This window comes from Aethalodelphis obliquidens, unplaced genomic scaffold, assembly GCF_003676395.1.
Source record: "Aethalodelphis obliquidens isolate GAN/ISIS:26980383/991018 unplaced genomic scaffold, ASM367639v1 scaffold9, whole genome shotgun sequence".
Taxonomy (NCBI): Eukaryota; Metazoa; Chordata; class Mammalia; order Artiodactyla; family Delphinidae; genus Aethalodelphis; species Aethalodelphis obliquidens.
In genome coordinates this window covers 15,073,752-15,086,097 of record NW_020837953.1, presented here as the reverse complement: position 1 = coordinate 15,086,097, position 12,346 = coordinate 15,073,752, and the positions used below count along the sequence as shown (strand labels likewise).

Below are 12,346 nucleotides of genomic sequence, written 5' to 3'. Positions count from 1 at the left end.
TCTGCTGAGAAATCAGCTGTTAACCTTATGGGAGTTCCCTTGTATGTTATTTGTCATTTTTCCCTTGTTGCTTTTAATAATTTTTCTTTGTCTTTAGTTTTTGTCAATTTGATTACTGTGTGTCTCGGCGTGTTTCTCCTTGGGTTTATCCTGCCTGGGACTCTCTGTGCTTACTGGACTTGGATGGCTATTTCCTTTCCCGTGTTAGGGAAGTATTCGACTATAATCTCTTCAAATATTTTCTCGGGTCTTTCTCTCTCTCTTCTCCTTCTGGGACCCCTATAATGTGAATGTTGGTGCATTTAATGTTGTCCCAGAGGTCTCTTAGGCTGTCTTCATTTCATTTCATTCTTTTTTCTTTATTCTGTTCCATGGCAGTAAATTCCACCATTCTGTCTTCCAGGTCACTTATCCATTCTTCTGCTTCAGTTATTCTGCTGTTGATTCCTTCTAGTGTATTTTTCATTTCAGTTATTGTATTGTTCATCTCTGTTTGTTCTTTAATTTTCTAGGTCCTTGTTAAACATTTCTTGCATCTTCTCGATCTTTGCCTCCATTCTTTTTCCGAGGTCCTGGATCATCTTCACTGTCATTATTATGAATTCTTTTTCTGGAAGGTTGCCTATCTCCACTTCATTTAGTTGTTTTTCTGGGGTTTTATCTTGTTCCTTCATCTGGTACATGGGCCTCTGCCTTTTCATCTTGTCTATGTTTCTGTGAATGTGGTTTTCGTTCCACAGCCTGCAGGATTGTAGTTCTTCTTGCTTCTGCTGTCTGCCCTCTGGTCCGGACACCCAGCTTCTTAAAAGGCACCTATGTTCAGTATATATTGCCTGAGCTGTCTTCCCTCATATATCTAAGTTTCTTCAGCTGTGGGCCTCTGAAAGCCAAGGATTGATTACATTCATATATTTTAGTCCTTCCAGTGCCTGGCCTAGAACGTTGAAATTAACTATCACTAAAAATGACTGGGATATAGTGTTTGACTACTGAAAGTGGGGGCTTAGTTCTAAAAGTAGCCTCTGTATCCATAGCTGCCTCATAGAAACAGCCATGGATACAGAGGCTATCTTGTATAGATTAGAAGTGTTCTAATCTTCTCTATTATGGAAACTTGGGCACAGGCCAGACAGCTGGGCTATTTATTGAGGAAGGAGGCAGAAAAGAAGGGTTGTTACCAATTCAGGGTTTAACGTGGATATTGGACAAACATATGGAATGCTTACAAGATATTTTGTGGTTCTCTTTAACTACTGTCTCTCAGAGAAACTGGTCTGTAAATGTAACCTGGGAGTGGGCTTATAAATTGGAACTTCCAAAGAAATCCGGAAGCCATGGGAACTTAGTAAAGACAAACCAAATATACCACAACTTCCCAGACACTGTGATAGCCTTAGACTACTTCATTTTACTAAGGCTCATATTTGTCGTGGAAGTGTACTCCATTCAAAGAAAAAATCTCTAGTCTCATTGGCCACTTTCCTTTTATCACCAAGAAATGCACTGCTTTAAGAATGCATTACAGGACCATTCTCTCCCATTCATTAGTTATCCAAACAATAATAACTGTGTATCAGCCACTGTCCTGGGCACTGGAAATATAGACACGCTTAGAATACACAAATTCTGAAGCATTGCCCACTCTAGGGCTTTTACATTTCTCTGCCAGGTTTATTCAGTTAGAACTCTGGGAATGTGAACATCAACTACAGTCAGCAATGACAGAACTATCTAGTTTTCTAGGTGGTGAGCACAACTCTTTTTTCATCTTGGGACTGGGGTTGGGGACATGCTGCTGCTGCCCTGTTAGGGAAACTTCCCACTATGTCACATGATTCCAGGGAAGGAGATTACACTGGCTTACATTTAGCCAGTTACCCGCTTTCCTCATGTTTTTTACTTTAAAACCTGATTCATTCCAAGCAGTATGGGTCTGTTTAATCCATGGTGGTACCTTGGACATTGGCATTAGAGCTTTAGAAGTAAATTTATTTCTTTTCACTGTAAGTTAGTATTGTTGCAGGACCATGTAGCTGAGACTTTTAGGTCTGGCTCTTATATTCTGCCAGGAGCTGAATCATGCTTCCTTTGCATTGTTGCTGGTCTTTTCTTCTACAGCACAGTGAAAGGATTCAGGATTGGCCAGTGTAGAGATAATCTGTACCTCTTGGTATTTTGTCTGGATCAAGAGAGTTCTTTGCTGTACCTTGTTCATGTTGACAGTGGTAGCCAAGATGGTCATGACTAAAGAATTTGGTGAGAGCATAGTCTTTGCTGAGTCTCTGCCATAGCCGGTCTCCTCTCCAGTATTTGTGGCTCTGTCAAAGTTCTGTTCTAATCCCTAAGGTAGTTTTTTTTTTTCTTCCTTTTTTCCCATCTTCATTGAGGTATAATTGACATTTAATATTGTGTAAGTTTAAGCTGTACCATGTGATGATTTGATACACATATATATTGTGAAATGTTTACCACAATATGGTTAGTTAACACATCCTTCACCTCACATAATTATCATTTTGTTGTTGTTATTATGGTGAGAAAATTAAAGCTCTGCTCTCACAGCAGCTTTCAAGTATATGATACAGTATTGCCAATCATAGCCACCATGCTGTATATTAGATGCCCGCCTAGGGTAGTTCTTTTTTTTTTTTTTTTTTTTACGGTACGCGGGCCTCTCACTGTTGTGGTCTCTCCCGTTGCGGAGCACAGGCTCCGGACGCGCAGGCTCAGCGGCTGTGGCTCGCGGGCGCAGCCGCTCCGCGGCATGTGGGATCTTCCCGGACCGGGGCACGAACCCACGTCCCCTGCATCGGCAGGCGGACTCTCAACCACTGCGCCACCAGGGAAGCCCAGGGTAGTTCTTAATAACCTTTCTGTCCATCCATTTTCTGTCCCCTGAAGTTAGTCAAATTATGAAAAATGCCCTTGTTTTTCTGGATATGTGCCTTCTGAATCAATCATCTTTAGGATGGAGACCCACATTAAGAAAGTCCTAGGGCAAAGAGAAAGTAAGTTACATTAGGCTTTCAAAAATTATTGGTGCGTTATTGTGACCTAGGGCAAGCTGCTTAGCCTCTCTGTGTTTCAGGTTCCTTGTCTGTATAAAGTGGATTATAGTAGTACCTACTTCATAGGGTGTGAGATACTACATGCAGTGCTTTAAACAGTGCCCAGTTAGCACTTAATAAATGCTAGCTATTATAATTATTGTTTTAAATGCATAGCTAATAGAATGTGAGGAAAATCCCAAGTGACCTAAATCTAAGAGAGAAAACAATGCCTCAACAGTGGGAATCAGTGTTGGAACTTCCAAGAAAGAGGGCCAGGGAGGAGGTACATTGTATTAGTCTTGATATCCGTTAGGGGAAAAAGGATGAGGCCTTGGGCTTGTTTAGGGTAGGGAGACCCTAAGTTAGGGTAGAATTGAGACCCCACACTCAAAGGACTTTACCCTCAGTGTAGGAATGCACTAGGAAAACAGTTTGCCCACTGTCATGGAGAGATGAAAGGAAGTTCTTTAATCTCATCTAGGTTTTAAGTAGGCTCTTAATAAGAAATAAAAAAAGTCTCCTTGAGAATTTTAAACTATAGACCTTTATTCAACTGAATTTGAGGCCTGGAGTTTATACCATATGTATGGTCTTAAGAGCTGATTCTGGGCTGTAAATAACTCTGACAAATCTGTCAGAAACAAATTCAAAAAATTTTTAAAGACATATCTTCAGATCAGGTAGCACAAGATTCCCATAAAGCCACACTAAATAAAGGTGAGTTTACAGTACAAAACCATAGACCATACAAGGAAGCAGTCCACCACATGTGAAAATCAGAAGAAAAAAGAAACAGTAAGATTAGACCCCTAAGAACTTTAGAAAGTAGCATTATGAATGAAAACTGTAAAATAAGTATATGTAAAGTGAATAAAAATATAAATGGAGACAAAAATGCGAGAACAAAAGACATTTAATTTTAAAAGATCAGGCATATTTTGAAAAAAATGACAATTAGAATTCAAGGAATTAAATACATTGTAACATTGAATTTGAAAGCTCAGTAGTCAGGTTATATAGTAGAGCTGTGGACAAAGCTAGTAAAATTTTATCTAAAGTGCAGCACAGAGATGGAAAGATGTAAAATATGAATGAGAACTAAGAAATATGGAGGATACAATAATAAGGTCCAACAGAGTATAGAGAAATGGGGGAAAGGCAGTATTCATAGAAATAATGATTGAGACCTTCCAGAATTGATTAGAAACCAAAATAACATCATGGAGCACAATAGGTAAAAATAAATGTCCATCTAGGTACATTGCAGTAAAATTTCAGAACCAAAAAACAGAGGTCTTCAAAGGAACTAGAGAACCTTCAAGAATCCACAAAAGCTAAAAGAGCTCTAACGAATGAGTTGAGCAAGGAAGTTTACCTAAGAAAATTGAAAGCATAATGTACACACAAATACACAAATACTCATAGCAACATCATTTAAACTATCTAAAGAGCAGAAACAACCCAAGTTGTCCATCAGTTTATGAATGGATAAATAAATGTTGTATATTCTTCACACAATAGAATATTATTCAGCCATAAAATGAAACGAAATACAAGTACTTCAACATGGATGAATCTTGAAAACATGCTAAGCGAAAGAAGCCTGACTTAAGGCCACACGATATATGATTCCATTTATTTGAAATATCCAGAATAGGTGGAATCCGTAGAGACAGAAAATACTTTGGTGGTTGCCTGGGAAAGGGGGTAGCAAAGATGGGGATGGAGAGTGACTGCTTTATGGGTACAGGGGTTCTTTGGGGGATAATGAAAATGTTCTGGAATTAGCAGTGGCGGTTGCACAGCCTTGCGAGTGTACTAAAAACCACTAAATTATGCACTTTAAAAGGTTGAATTCTATGGTATGTGAATATACCTAAAAAATTATGGTTTAAAAAAACAAAGCAGTGAGAGAGCAAAGAAAAATTAACTACAAAAGAACAACAGTCCTAAGAGCAAGCTTCTCAATAGAAATAACAGGAGCCATAAGACAATGGAATAATATCTTTAAGATATTGAGAAAAAAGTTACTCCCAACAAGAGGTTGTAGAATTCCATACCTGTGTAATTATCGTTGGAAGTCACTGAGAAAAATAAAGCCATTTTCAGACAAACTGTGAAATTGAGAAGGTTTATCAATATCAGATTCTCAGTGAAATAATCACTTAGAAAAGAAGAAAGAAAGACAAAAGTTGTGAGATCTAAGAGAGAATGCTGAGCAAAGAAATTGGAAAGTATGAGTAAATCAAAGCAAGCAATTATTGTATGAAACAATAAGAATTACTAATTTGGCATTATAAAAGCAAGATAGACCTGAACCACTGGACCAAATTACATGTAAGTTGGAAGGGGTGGGGAGAATTGGAGTTAAGATCTAATTTTTTTTAAATTTATTTATTTTATTTATTTATTTTTGGCTGCGTTGGATCTTTGTTGCTATGCGCGGGCTTTCTCTGGTTGCGGGGAGCGGGGACTACTCTTCCTTGTGGTGCGCTGGCTTCTCATTGCGGTGGCTTCTGTTGTTGCAGGGCACAGGCTCTAGGCTCATGGGCTTCAGTTGTTGTAGCACGCAGGCTCAGTAGTTGTGGTACGTGGGCTCTAGAGCGAAGGCTCAGTAGTTGTGGCGCACGGGCTTAGTTGCTCCGCAGCATGCGGGATATTCCCGGACCAAGGATCGAACCTATGTCCCCTGTATCAGCATGCAGATTCTTAACCACTGAGCCACTAAAGAAGTCCCAAGATCTAATTTTGTTTAGAAGCGAGGGTTGAGATGCTAGCTAACCTTAGACCTAAGACTTAGGCTCTTGTTAAGACAAGAATGCCTATTAAAAGCTTAATAACAATAACTACGTTTTAAAAAAACCACAACAGTATATAATTTCCAAACCAATGGAGTAGAAGTTAAAAAATACTTCATTAATCCAAAGAGAGCTGAGTAAGGGGGATTCTCAGGGGCAGGTCACAGTGTTACATAGGGAAATGTGGAAGGTGACACTGAAGGAGGTATGGGATATTTGCCATTGTATAGGTGGGGAAGGGCATTCCAAGTGGAGGGAACAGTTAGTGCAGTGGTCCAAGTAGCTTGGTGTTTCTGTGTGAAATTAGCAGCCTTTGTAAGGTTTTGGGCAAATCATCTGATTTATGCCTTAAAAGGATCACTGTGGCTACTTGTGTTGAGAACAGACTGGCAATAGGAGATAGGAGTAAACCAGAGAGACTAGTTAGGAGGTTGTTGAAATAACCCAGGCAAAAGACAAATAATGGATTTATCTCCAAGCAGCACCCTTTATTTACTGAGAGAACATGCATTTTCTCCCACTCTAGCATCTCAGTCTTTACAGGGACATCATCCTGGTTGTTATTCTGAAGTAACACCTGGAAGTGCTTGACCTTAAAATGGACCCAAATTCTTGTCTATTGTATTGATCACACTTAATGAAACAAAAGTGGTCTTTTCCTCATTCCTCATTCTGAAAGGAATAGCCAAGTGCAAGTCAATTCATTACCGAGTGCTTGGATTCCTAGGAGCAGCTGGACTTCTGGAATTGACAGATTGGAGATTAGAGACCCTGAGGGGTCTGCAACCACACATCTTACCCCGTATTCTATATTCCTTCAGACTGGGAAACAGACTTCCTAAATAAATTTACGGCAGCTCCTGCAGGGGCTCAAATTTGAGTACCTGCTAGTTGCTGGGAGAAGGGATTTTTGAAGGCTGGTAACTCTTCAAATATGGCCACAATTCAAGTTTCACAGAGATTACACAGGTGCTTTAGTCCTTCTCCCACTACCCATGGAGGGGTGACTGTGGTAAAGCAAGTAGGAAGATGAAATGCCAGGCCTTGCTCTGAGTGACCAAGTGACTGGCATGGTGGTGGGCAGCAGTCTAGTTTAACCCAGTCCTTGCAGTGGTTAGTAGAACATCAGCTCCGGGAGCTTCCAGGTTACCTTCCATCAGCTGAGAGTGAGTGTTGGCTGACACTGTAAACATCTGGTACTTTAATCTTCTGGAATGAAAAAATGAAGACCTGCCCTTTATCTTCTAGGATCCTGGGGGCAATGGCCAGTGCTTGTTGAAATGGAAAAATTAGGCAGTTCCTTGTCTTGGATCTCAGCTGAGTCATGGCATCTGTACCAGGGTATCTGACCTTTTTTTCCCCTGGCAGCTGTTGCAGATTTGCCAAGTGAGATTATATGTACCTTCATACAAAGGCATGTGGCCTGGAAATACGATCTTTACTGTTTTGTATTTAAATTTTAATAAGATCATGACAAATGAAATTAGAATCAATTATCTGTCCCTGCAGTTTTTTTTTTAAGCACAGTGATTCAATTATACATATACATGTATCCATTCTTTTTCAGATTCTTTTCCCATATAGGTTATTACAGACTATTGATCTTTCTTTTTTAAAAAAATTAATTTATTTATTTTTGGCTGCCTTGGGTCTTCATTGTTGCACGCGGGCTTTCTCTAGTTGCAGTGAGTGGGGGCTACTCTTGGTTGCGGTGCGTGGGCTTCTCATTGCGGTGGCTTCTCTTGTTGCGGAGCATGGGCTCTAGGCGTGAGGGCTTCAGTAGTTGTGGCATGCGGGCTCAGTAGTTGTGGCTTGCGGGCTCTAGAGCACAGGCTCAGTAGTTGTGGCGCACGGGCTTAGTTGCTCAGTGACACGTGGGATCTTCCCGGACCAGGGCTCGAACCCGTGTCCCTTGCACTGGTAGATGGATTCTTAACCACTGCACCACCAGGAAAGTCCTGTCCTGCAGTTTTAAGAGATCTTAGTTTTTATACAAAAGGAGTTTAGACATAGTGGTTTGATATACCTTACAGGTGCCACGTGTGCAAGTATCCTCTTTTATTATAATTCTTGTAACAAATTATACTCATCCATTCATCCATTTAACAAATATTTATTGAGTCTGCCATGTGCCAGGCTGAATTCTAGGCACTGAGAAATACAGCAGTAAGCAAAGATTGTGCAAGTCCCTGATCTCATAGAGCTTAAGATTCTAATGGGAGGAGAGACAACAAACAGAATGAATGCAAAATCCATAGTATGTTAGATAACAGTAAGTGCTATTGAGGAAAATATATCAGGAAAGGAGGAAAAGAGCGTTTGAGAGGGCGGGTGTTACCATTTAAAGTAGAATGGTCAAAGGAAAATCCATTCAGGAGATTGTACTTGAGCAAAGACCTGAAAGAGGTGAGGGAGCAAGCCACGAGGGAAACAGGCAAAGGAAGCTTCCTTTGTAAAGGCCCTGAGGCAGTGGCACACTTGGCATATTCTAAGAACAGTGCAGAGGCCCATGTGACTAGAGTAGAGTGAGTAGGAGGGAAAGAGGTAATGGAGATCCAGACCGCGTAAAGCTTGTCGGCCATTGTAAGAACATTGACTTCTACTCTCAGTGAGACAGGGAGAATTTTAAGCATAAGAGTGACTTTGATATTATTTATATTGAAAAAATTTTATAGCTTTATTGAAGTATGATTGAAATATAATAGACTGTACATGTTTAAAATGTACAATTTGATGGGTCTTGACACATGTATGCATCTCTGAAACCGTTAGTACAGTCAAGACAATAAACATATCTACAGCTCTCCCAAATTTCCTTATGCCTTGTTATAATACCTCCCCGGCCTCTGGTCAGGAACCACTAATCTTTTGTCTGTCACTCTAGTTTAGTGTTTTCTTGAATTTTATATAAATGGAATTGTTCAGTATTTACTCTTTTATGTCTAGCTTCTTGGTTTTAGCATAATTATTTTGAGATTCATTTATTGTGTGAATCAATAGTTCATTCCTTTTTATTGATGAGTAGTAGTCCATTGTATGGCTATATTGTGATTTGTTTATCCTTCATCTATTAGTAGATATTTGAGGTGGTTTCTAGTTTTTTGGCTGTCACAAGTAATAAACAGCATATAGTTGGGTCCTGCTGTTTTATCCAATCTGACAGTCTTTGTCTTAATTAAATATATATTTAGAACATTTACATTTTATGTGATTATTAGTGTAATTGGGTTAAAATCTGTTCTCTTGCTATCTGTTTTCTGTGTGGGCCAACTGTACTTGTTCTTACTTCTTTTTCTGCCTTCTTTTAGACTGAGTATTTTTTATGAGACCATTTTATTTCCCTTTTTTTGTTTGTTTTTCTTTTGTAGTAGTTGCATTAGTATTTATAATATAAAATTTTAACTTTTAGTTTATCTTCAAGTTGTATTATACCGCTTCATACTTAATGTAAGAGCCTCACAATAGTATACGTCCATTCTTCCCTTCCAGCCTTGCTGCCTTGGCTGACCTACATTTTATATCTACATATGTTGTAAACCCCACAGTAAATTATTATATTTCCTTTAAAATTCAAGAAGAGTTTTTTTTTTTTGGCTGTGCCTTGCAACTTGCAGGATCTTAGTTTCCTGACCAGGAATTGAACCCGTGCCCCTTGCAGTGGAAGCGCAGAGTCTTAACCACTGGACCGCCAGGGAAGTCCCAAGAAGAGATTTTAAAAATAAAAACAAGTGATGTATATTTACCCACACATTTATGATTTTTGGTGCTTTTCTTTATGTGGATCCAGATTTCCATCTAGTATCATGTTCCTTCTGCCTGAAGGACTTGCCTGAGCATCTGGATGAATGGTGGTGCCATGTAATGAAATAGATAGGGAGGAGTTAGCAGGTTTTAGAGGGACATCCACTACCTCTGTTGTTAAATTTGAGATGCCTTTTAGACATCCAGTTAAAGATGTCAAGTAGGTATTCGGATATGAGTCTCACACTCAGAGGTAAGAGCACAGAGTTAGCAATAAAAAGCTGGGTATCATCAACATCATAGATTTAAAGTTATAATACAGGAAAAAATCATTTAGGGAGTGAGTGCAGGGAAGAAGAAAAGATATTCCACATTTGAGCCCCAGAGTACTAAATGGTTTAGAGGTCAGGAAGAGAAGGAACTAGCAAAGGGGAATGAAAAGTGAGCAGCTAGTGAGCTAGGAGGAAGACCAGGAAAGCCTCATCTCCTAGAAGCTAAATAAAGAAGTATCTCAAGAAAAGTTACACAGATGTTAGGTTGAACAAAAGCAGTCAAACACAAAAAAATACATAGTGTGTAATTCTACTTATAGGAAATCCAGCAAAACAAAATTAATTTATGGTGATAGAAGAAAGTAGTTGGGGGATTGACCGGAAGGGGAACATGGGGACTTTCTGGGGTAATAGAATTATTCTGACTTTTGTTTTGGATGTGTTATATGAATGTATACAGTTGTTCAAGGTTCACTGAACAGAACACTTAATTGAATAATCGATATAAATTATATCCCAATTTGTTTTTTAGAAGAGGGAGTTATAACTGTCGAATGATGTTGAGAGGTTACATAAGACAAGGACTGAGAATTGCCTGTTGTCAGTGGTGACCTTGGTAACAGGCAAGAAAGATGAGGATGATTGTATAGTCTAGAGTGGGTTAAAGGAATAGGGTTAATAGGAAATGAGGGTATGAAGATACAAATACAGAATCCCTGCATGGGATTTTTCCCAAACAGGGGAGCAAAGAAACAGGCACGTTGGAAGAGGTCTATGAAAGGTTTTTTCTTATTTTCTTGAGATATGAGAAATGACAGCATATTTTTATGATGATGAGAGTGATCCAGTAGGAAGTAGAAATTCATGGCATAGGAGGACAGTGCAGATACAGACTTCTTGAATGGGGAGTTGGGGGAGTTGACTTTGGTAGGAACATGGTCTTTCCTTCTGCTGTTACAGATGGGAAAGTACAGTATATGGACAAAGATTTAGGATAATAGATTTTTAATGGCTACTTTTATATTTTTTGGCTGTGTTGGGTCTTCTTTGCTGTGCACAGGCTTTCTCTAGTTGTGGCGAGCGGGGGCTACTCTTCATAGCAGTGTGCGGGCTTCTCATTGCGGTGGCTTCTCTTGTTGTGGAGCACGGGCTCTAGGCGCGCGAACTTCAGTAGTTGTGGCTCGTGGGCTCTAGAGCGCAGGCTCAATAGTTGTGACGCACCTGCTTAGTTGCTCCACGGCATGTGGGATCTTCTTGGACCAGGGATCAAACCTGTGTCCCCTGCGCTGGCAGGCAGATTCTTAACCATTGCGCCACCAGGGAAGTCCCAGGCTAATGGATTTTTGTAGCAGAAATATGTAGTACTTCTTTTTGTGTTGATAGTTTTTGCCCCTAGTTGAATAAAAAGCAAAATCAGCAGATGAGGGTAAGATTTGGGGAAGGAGTGCTAGAGGTTTGGGGAGAATTTCTGAATTAGTTGTCTTGGAGAGAGAGCACATTGCCTAGGTAGATGTAGTATGGACCCACTTGATATTTATCATCATAAACATAAAGAAACACCAGCCAGCATGATTTTGGATTTTTCTTCATTCACCTTTAGCTGCCCGAGTACAGTTGCAAAATAGATGGAAAGTTGGGTTTAAAAGGATTGGAGGGGCTTCCCTGGTGGCACAGTGGTTGAGAGTCCTCCTGCCGATGCAGGGGACATGGGTTTGTGCCCTGGTCTGGGAGGATCCCATGTGCCGCGGAGCGGCTGGGCCCGTGGGCCGTGGCTGCTGGGCCTGCGCGTCCGGAGCCTGTGCTCCGCAGCTGGAGAAGCCACAACGGTGAGAGGCCCACGTACTGCAAAAAAAAAAAAGGATTGGGATTTCACCAGGACTGTGGTGTCCTGGGGGATAGCAAAGTTTCAGTTAGAGCTAGAATTTAAACTGCATGTTGAGAAAAGAAGTTAAGGATATAGAGTTTGCTGATGACAGACTGAGTTCAGGGAGACAGAGGGTAAGCTTTTTTTAAAGATCAAGGAGTAGAGACTATGTCAAATTAGAGATAGAAGTCTTGGGCATTTGAGTGTAACGGGGGTAAGGAGGGGGTGTGAGACATGATTAGATTAGTCCTCCTGGTATCTTAGGGAAAGTTGCTTATCATTTCTAATCATAATCTCTTGAGATTGATCACAGTCCTTCCAGTGGTTCCTTATCACATTTCCAGTGTTTCTTTGCAGTAGTCTACCAGCCCTACAAAGTCTGGCTGTGGCCTATACCCATAGTTTCTATAACCTACTTCTTTTCCTGTCATTCTCCCTTCCTGCCACCTACTTGACTTCTTTGCTATTTCTTGAACATTCTCTCTCTCTTTCTTCATAGCACTTTTCACTCCAGTTTGAGGACAGATAACTCCTCTTGTTCCCTACTACTTCCCTAACACCTAGAATGGTGCCTGGTGCATAGTAGGTGTTCAGTAAATATTTGTTTGGATGAATATAAAT

General features: G+C 40.1%; 1 protein-coding gene across 7 annotated transcripts in view; it reads left to right on the top strand.

Annotated features, from left to right (window-relative positions):
• Window positions 1-12,346, top strand: part of MAST2 (microtubule associated serine/threonine kinase 2) — a 204,507-nt gene that overhangs the window by 132,259 nt on the left and 59,902 nt on the right. The window lies entirely within an intron of this gene.